The 8,679-nt window shown below is 35.8% G+C and overlaps 1 non-coding gene across 1 annotated transcript; it reads right to left on the bottom strand.

Moving 5' to 3' along the window:
• Nucleotides 1-8,228: 8,228 nt before the first annotated feature.
• LOC131147382 (small nucleolar RNA R71) lies at nucleotides 8,229-8,333 on the bottom strand. Its single transcript, XR_009134767.1, has one exon. It is a non-coding gene; the product is annotated as a small nucleolar RNA R71 (small nucleolar RNA).
• Nucleotides 8,334-8,679: the final 346 nt, after the last annotated feature.

Genomic DNA, 8,679 nt, shown 5'->3' with positions numbered 1-8,679 from the left:
GACTTAATTTAAAATCACAATGACTCAATTTAAAATATCAAGGACTTAATTTAAAAATAATCGGGACTCAATTTTAAAATAACCAAGACTGAATTTTAAAATAACCGAGACTCAAGTTTTGAAATGACCGTGACTTAATTTTAAAAAAACAAGGACTAAATTTTAAACATGGACTTAAAAAAAATAAGAAAAAAGACTCAATTTAATATCACAATGACTCAATAAAATGAATTTACTAACAAGGCTCAATAAAAAGGAAGTCATAAGGACCACAATGATCACATAAACCATGGCATTGGAAGAGCCAAGAGGCTGAAGAACCATATGGAGATGAAGACCATTTATTTATTGTTTAATTTATTTTGGTTTGTAATCTTATATTGTCTATAATAACTGAACCTCATGCATGATAGGCTTATATGCTCAATGACCATAGTTTGACCGTAAGGAACCACATGACCGTTAGGATCACTTCTGTCGACCAACATTGAATTTTTTTGACTTAATTCTCAAAGGCCTTAAATTGACCATAGGACCCAAAGTTTTTCATGAAAAAGTTCCATTTTGACTTAGAAATTTTTTATCATGTGATCAGGGACATTGCATAAGAGAGAAAGGACCTAAATTCCCAAAGTTGGCATGTTCGGTCGACCGAACCCTAATACTTAGGGTCATTCGGTCGACTGAACCTCCACCGGGTTAGTAGTTTGACCCTTCGGTCGACCGAATAGAAATGTAAAGCAATGCCATGGGACCAAATGGACACGTAGGAAATCCCAACGCTCTGGTCGACCGAACCACCAAGTTCAAAAGGACTTGGTCGACCAAAGATCATAAAGTTCAGTCAACCGAATTTAGTCTGGTCGACTAAACCTTGAAGGGTTCAGAATCTCCTTGGACAGTTGACCAAACCAGTAGTTCAAAATTCCTCTGGTCGACCGAACCATAAAAATGGTCGACCGACCCTCTCGAGTTGCTTGGATTTTACTGAGGTTAAAATGTGCTTAATATTTATTAACCTCACTTAAACTTTTCCAAAAAATACAAATAGCTCCCAAATGGTAAAAAACTCAGGGGTGTCTATATATACTCCCTCATTTGCAATGATTCGCAATGATTAGAAAAAAGTAATTAAGAAATTCTCTCTCAATTTATCATACCCATTTTTTCTATGTCTTTTACATTCCAAGCATATATTTCAAAATCTCTCTTAAATACTCACTAGCAAACATCCTTTTGAAGATAGAGAGTTGGTGTTGTTCATTTCCCTCTCTTGCAAATCAATTGCAAGATTGAAGGGAGTTTTTTTGTGCTCATTTCATATCTTTACATATCATTTTCTTGGCAAAGACTCTCATATACATATGTTTTTTAAAATCCATTTTTGAGAGCTCTTACTTGTTTGATCTTTCTCATAGTATTTCATTCATAAATACTTGATTAGGAAGATCTTGATTTTTTCTTGCTAGTCTTGACATTCATATTGCAAGACCTGAAAGCTTGCTCACTTTTATTTGACAAATCTTTGCAAGCTTAAACCCTAAGTATTTGTGGTGATCGATTATATTTGAGAAATATTTTTGTGATATTTATTTAGGGTTGTAAAGGCTATTTGATTATTCAAATAGGAAGTATAGTAGTTTAAGATCAAAACTCTCACTCTTACATACACACATTGAAATATCATGTGTAGAGAGTTAACACGGTGGTTAACATAATCTTACTTGAGCTTAATATCCTATCATATGTGAGTGCATTATTTGGTTGAGCATATTGATACATATCTGCTTAGTGTAAGAAGCATTTTACTTGTATGCAAAGTATAGTGTGAATTGTTGTATTCCAGGCATGGGATTGAAAAGGGAGACTAGCCCTGTTGAATATTCTCGAATTGGCTTACACCCGATTAGGAAAGTTAGGTGTACCATCTTGGTAAGGTGCCGTTGTAGGTTGAGGTCAGCCCCGTTAATTGACTTGGTTGTATACGATGCCGCTCCACCCTTGAAGTGAGCCTTTAGTGGAATCCTCTTACTTGTGAGCTTGAGGCGGGGATGTAGGTAGTATTGGCCAAACCCTAATATCATATCGGGTGTGCACTGTTTATATTTTCGCAATTTATTTACTGCACATGAATGTTATATTTAATATATGGAGAATGTTGTGCATGATTTAATTTTCACATATCATTATCTATGCAATTGGTGTATGATTAGAATAACCCTAGGTTGTGTTATACTATTATCTGGTTTAACTTAGGAAGAAAGTTTAAATTTCTAATTCACTTCTTAATATATGGTGAATGTTGCGCATGATTTAATTCCCGCATATCATTATCAGCGTAATTGGTGTATGATTACAAAGACCCTAGGTTGTGTTATACTATTATTTGGTTTAACCTAGGAAGAAAGTTTAAATTTCCAATTCACCCCACTTTTGGGAATACACCAAAGTCAACAACATGTTTTTACAAAAGGTCCTCCCATCGAGAAAGGGAGAGGCCTTGTTAAAAATGGGGTGTCTACAGTTGCCCCTCTTTATAGGCTTCTTTGCTTCAAGGTAATGCTAGGAGCTCTCATATGTTATATTTAGTAACAAGCCTATAAAGCTAAAAGACGCCTATTTTAGTCGGGCCACACAACTTCCTAATGCCTTCAGATCAACCAGATACTGTATGCTTTTTCCTATTAGAGATAAAAAGGGAGTGACTAGGGCAACCTAGGAATGTTAGTACATTTCTCTAGGGGATGTTCGTAGTTAGAGCATTATTCTAGGATGTTAGTAGTTAGTGAAAATTTTGGAAAATGGCTGCTCGGGTACTTGACCTGATAGCCATAGTATTTTTAAAATCAGAAGATAACTACTTGAATGAATGAGATAGTCCAAATGACATTTTTGAATGGAACCACAAAGGGTCAATTTGAATGGTATCGCAAAAATGGGTCAATTTGAAGGGGACTGCAAAATGGTCAATAATGAAGGGGACCGCGAAAGGGTCAATAATGAAAGGGGACCGTGAAAGGGTCAATAAAGAAGGGGATCGCGAAAGGGCCAATATGAAGGAGACCATGAAGGGGTCAATAATGAAAAGGACCGCAAAAGGGTCAATAATGAAGGAAACTACAAAAGGGTCAATAGGAAGGGGATCGTGAAGTGTTGATTTCACATGAAACCCTAAAGGGTTGATTTTACAGGAAACCCCAAAGTGTTGATTTTGTAGGAAACCCCAAAGGTTTGCTTTTACAGGATACCCTGAAGGGTTAATTTAACAGGAATCCCAAAGGGTTGATTTTAAAAGGACCATTTGCATGTGCGAGATAGTCAAAATAAGGGGGGGAAAGGCCTAATTCCCCAGTTTGAAAGTAGCCTATCTAAATTTTTGTACCTGAAGGTTGGTGCCCTAGTTTCAAAGTGGATAATCTCAATTTTCGAACCTAGGAGCCGATGCCCTATTTTCAAGGTAGACAACTCAACTCAGACCTTACGACTACTACCCCAATTTCAAATTAAACAATCTCAATTTTTGGAATTGAAGGTGGGAGCCTCAGCCTCAAAGTAAGCAATCAAAATTTTTGGAATAGAAGGTTGGTGCTCCAGTATTTGAATTCAGTGAACAAAGGCTTGAGTAGGAAAAGATGTGCAAAAACTTTGCAATAAAACAGGTATGAATGAATGATGTGATGTTATGTATGCATCCTACTGTTTAGGATACTAGGAGATGTATGCATGTTGTATGATGTGTATGCATTTTTTATTTTTATGTAATGCATGAAATGTATGATGATGTATGAACTTTATTTCTCCAATACGTCTGAAATCAACAAACCACTCTCTGATCTTGGCCATAATTTAGAATTTCAATCTGACATGAATGCCCCTGAATTTTGTTCCCCTGAAACTCAGCATGACATCTGCCACACATAATTCACTTGTGATTGATCCTATCCCTCTTGCCTTTTCTCAACAAGGTCCTTCTTTGGATTGCATTCTTAATGTTTTAAAATCAATTTGAAATTTAAATGAATAAATATGCAATTAGTTAAGTCAATCTCATTTAAGGATATGAATAGAATGCTCAAACTTACTTGCTTTTGCTTGATTTTCTATACTTGCTTTATAGGAAACAACTTTACCTAGTAGTTTGATGCTGATGTAACTTAGAAAATTTCATCAATGGGCAAGTTTCCTCATTTTTATTTTTTTTTATTTTTCTCTTTTAGCCTCCTTTGGTAAAAGACATAACTCCTCCACTGCATCATTACTTAAAGATACCTTCTTGCTTGGTATTCAATGAATCATGTCGAACTTTCTATCTTGAGTTATAACTAGTGTCTCATTATGTAATTTGATTAATATTCCACTTTCATGGTGGACTCTAAGACATGGAACGAAATGTAGGCGTAAGGATGCAGGTTTCCAAAAGAAAAGGGAAACTAAGGCTCAAAAATCTCATCCAATAATAACATTTTCAACCCTAGATTATGGCAATGTATTTGCAAAATATTGATCGAACTTGTTATTTGAATAAGCTACGTATGTACCTTTTCAGGATCAAGTCATTATGTAGTTCAGACCCAACATTGAGTCTGATATTTCATTTGAGAAAACGATATGTACCAATCTGCTCAGTATTTGTATTTGGACTATAATTTAGGCTGGGGGCATAAGTTAAAGAAGAAAAGGGTACAATAAGGCTCAAAATTGTCGATCATATTAAGGGTAGCATTGGTAAAAGATCACATATGAAGTATGCTCTTTATTTTTTCTTCATTCTTCTTCCTTATTCCTTATATATATATATATATATATATATATATATATATATATTTACAGATGCATCTTTCTCTTTTCCTTTTATGAAGGAATCTTAACTCCCTTTTTATCTGGACTCCATTTGGGACTAACCTTTTCGAAGCTACTCCAGTGTGTGATCTTTTGACAATTTATTCAAGAATTGAATTTTTCAGGCTCAAAAGGGCTAGCAAGAGATTTCTTCTTTCACTTTCTTTTAGGTAGTAGAAAAAAAGGTCTGCCATCCTTTTGGTAGTGATCATTGCCTCAAATGATTTGTCAAACACTAGGAGACTCATACCCACGTTAAATTTCTAGTGAACTTACTTTTAAAGGAAAAGTTAGTTTAATATTCAAGCTCAAATGAGTTAACAAATGATAAATCATTATTTGATTCTTTTTGGGAACACTGTTTAACCAAAGATAGTCACCCCTCATTTGACCAGAATACAATTATTATACCCTTAAGACACCAATCATAGTTTTGATAACAAGAGACTTTGTTTATCAATTTCAACAAGCACATGGGGGCAAATTTTGATAAGTCCTTTCTATCTTATTTTCCTAAAAACATTATTGAAGTGGGGTCCTTGCTAAAAATTAATCTTGGGACCCTTTTTTTGTTTTTCTTTTATTTTTTTGGCCCTATTGAATAGATCCCCAAAACCAATTATTGACTCTAAATCCTTTGTATTGGTAAAATCATTTCCTATGTCAATACACAAAATTCAAGCAAAAATAAACAAAATTTGGCACAAGGTGATGATCCAAGGAAGATGTGATAAGATGAGACTGAAATGAATTTTTATTTTATTCAAATTCCAAATAATTTAAACAACAAGGATTTGTGGATGTATCCCTCTTCTTGTCGCTTATATAGCCTTTAGGTACTCATGCACGCGACCATTTTTCTACCATCACTTTATCTTGCTTTTGAAATTGAATATTGGTCAATCCTCCTACCCAATTTCGTTTGCTCCATTTCCACTGTGATTAGGCAACAAATTCCCATGTACATTGGGCTCCTCTGTGTCAAACACCAGCAAACCCAAATCTCTTAAAACTTGCACCTTGTACTTAAGATGCCAATATTTTTCAATTGAATAGCCTATTTCCCCACTATTATACTCACATCGAGCATTTGGTTCGTACGACCTTGGGTAAGGGGGTTGTAGCAACACTCCTGGTATTGGTACAGCCATTTGACTCGTCATCAATTGTAAAATAAATTCTACATAGGTCATCGAGAGAGGCTAAATTTATTTTATTTTCTTTTCCATTGGAGGTCTTTGATGAGTCCCTAAAATGCACTATTTTAGGTCCTTAGCTACCTTTGTTTATCAATATTTATTTTGTATGTAACCCTTTGTTAACATTGTTCGAAGTTATGCAAGGTTTATTCGTATTTTAGGAAAAATAGGCTAAAACTGAGAAGTTAACCATTATAAGAAGCCAAGGGAGTATTTGGAATACTTAAAGCTCAAATCAAGCAATCATCAAAGCTTTTGAAGCCTCACATCATTAAAGAAGAAGAAGACACTATTTGACCATGTACTGTGACCAACAACACATGGGCAAACCATGTCAAAAGTAGTAGACTGCAAGGTTCAGAATAAAAAGGAAATGCTGTAAGGTTTGACCAAGTGACCCTCAAAGGTGACCAAGTCGATAAACTGAAGCTTATTGAGCCAAGAAATACCGAGAGTCTCGTCCAAGCGTTCGACTAAGAGAGCTTGAGGGGCAACTATGCTGAGTTCCTAAGATTTCCTTAACATCGAGATCCTGCAAACCTCAACCATCAACTCGACCAGTAAGACTTTAAGGGGTGACAAGGTTGAGATCTTGACTAGTAGCTTGACCAGCAACGCGACTAGGGAAAAACAGAGTGCGACTTAGTCAACAACAACGATCTTCAGTGCGAGATTTTGTGCTGAACTTTCCTATTTTGAAATTCAAACCTTGTACGCCCTAATGGGTATAAATAGTAGCTGTGACGACTTTCTTAGGATTCCTATTTCGTCTCTTCTAGGTTAGTGATAGAATTAAAACGTCAATGAGAGCCAAAGTAGATTATAACTTATATTAGATTTACTGATTGCATTTACATTCCTATTCTGGTTCTCTATTGTAATTTTAATTGTTAGTGACAGACTCTTAAATTTGCAATACAAAGCCATATTTACTGCTTTCATCTTTATGTGCTTTCATTTAAATTTTTTCCTTTACATTCTTTGACTTACTTTCATGCACCTTTACAGCTTTGATTGTGATGAAGTCTTATAGATAGGATAATACTACTATTGATTTTGTCAGATATACATAGTAGGCTACGGTTTAGCATAAAGGTTCTTGTGATCATTGTGATATGATATACTCTCGTTCTCAATCGTATTCCAGACAATTGATGCACCCTTGCTACCCTATGCGCTAGAATGGCTCTTTTAACTGTCTGGCCTAATACGAATAGCTGACCAAACATGGTTTACGTACATAACATCCTAGTAGGATTTGTGATTCATCCTTACTTTGTAGGAGTAGAGTTTATTAGGACTTACATGCTTTCAAGTAGTTGTTAGAAAAACCCTTTTAAAAATCTCTCATTTTTACTTTCTTTTTACACAAAGCTTTAATAAACTAGATTGGAAGTGGTTTATAATTGCATCTAAGTCCCTGAGGATCGTTATTCAACTTTCTCACTTTCTACAAAACTTGGGATTAGTTAGGTTTTATAAATTGTATTTTCTATAGTTAATGACGCAAGCCTTGGCGAGCCTACCAAGTTTTAGCGTCATTGCTAGGGACTAGATCATGGTTATAAGACAATTTCCAATTTAGAGTATTTTTTTTTTCTTTTTTTGTTTTTTTTGTTTTATATACTAAAGTTTGATTATGTGCAATATTCATGTATGGTGGGTTTGCGTTTTATGGACCACAACTTAGTGCCTATAGACCTTGAGATGGAGAAATCTCGTAGGTTGGTTGGGAAATCTACTTTTACATCCAGAGTTAGTCGAGTCCTCCAAACCTAAAGTCATGAGCAAAGGTCAACCGATTTCGGATTGCAGCGGAGGAGCAACCTCTTTGGTTTTTGCGGGACTATTTCACTCCCTATGCATACACCTTGCCGCCTTGCATCAGGTTCTCGGATCTTGAGGCGGTGCAATTTGAAATTAAGGCTTCCACCATCTCGATGCTTCCCAGTTTCCATTGGAATTCAACATAATATATATATAAGCATCTTGAGGAGTTTCTTAAAATTTTTTCCATCATCCATATACCCAGCTTTGGTGATAATGCCCTCCGTCTTAGGCTATTTCACTTATCTCTTACAAACAAAGCCAAATATTGGATGACGTCCTTAGAACCAAACTCAGCAACCACCTAGGCCACCATGCAACATAAATTCTTCAAAAAGTACTTCCCCATCAAGAAGACTAACCAACTTAGGAAGGCCATCACTAGTTTCTTATAGATAGATTGTGAGCAATTTTCGAGACGTGGGAGCGCTTTAGGGACCTTTTTTGTACATGCCCACATCATCAAGTCCCCAAGTGAAAATTAGTTCAAACATTTTTTGAGGTGTTAACTAGGTGTGATCGGTCTATGGTGGACACATCATGTGGAGGTACTTTTATCACAAAGCATGGGAATGAGGCTTGGACTCTCTTTAAGACCCTCGTCGATAACTCCTAGAAATATATTGTTGCTGCTCATAGACCTTCCCACACTTCTTCTTTATATCCTAAGCGATTTTATAAGTTAGCAACCGTCCATGACCTTGCGCCCACTCTGCACACGATCATTAAGAAACTTGATCAAGTTTTGTCCTTAGGACAACCACCTCAATTGGTAAAGTATGTAGAGTGGTGCACCATATGCTCCGATCCTTTT

This window comes from Malania oleifera, chromosome 1 (assembly GCF_029873635.1).
Source record: "Malania oleifera isolate guangnan ecotype guangnan chromosome 1, ASM2987363v1, whole genome shotgun sequence".
Classification (NCBI taxonomy): Eukaryota; Viridiplantae; Streptophyta; class Magnoliopsida; order Santalales; family Ximeniaceae; genus Malania; species Malania oleifera.
Note: the sequence above shows the minus strand (reverse complement) of the source record. Positions and strands in the feature narration are given on the sequence as shown.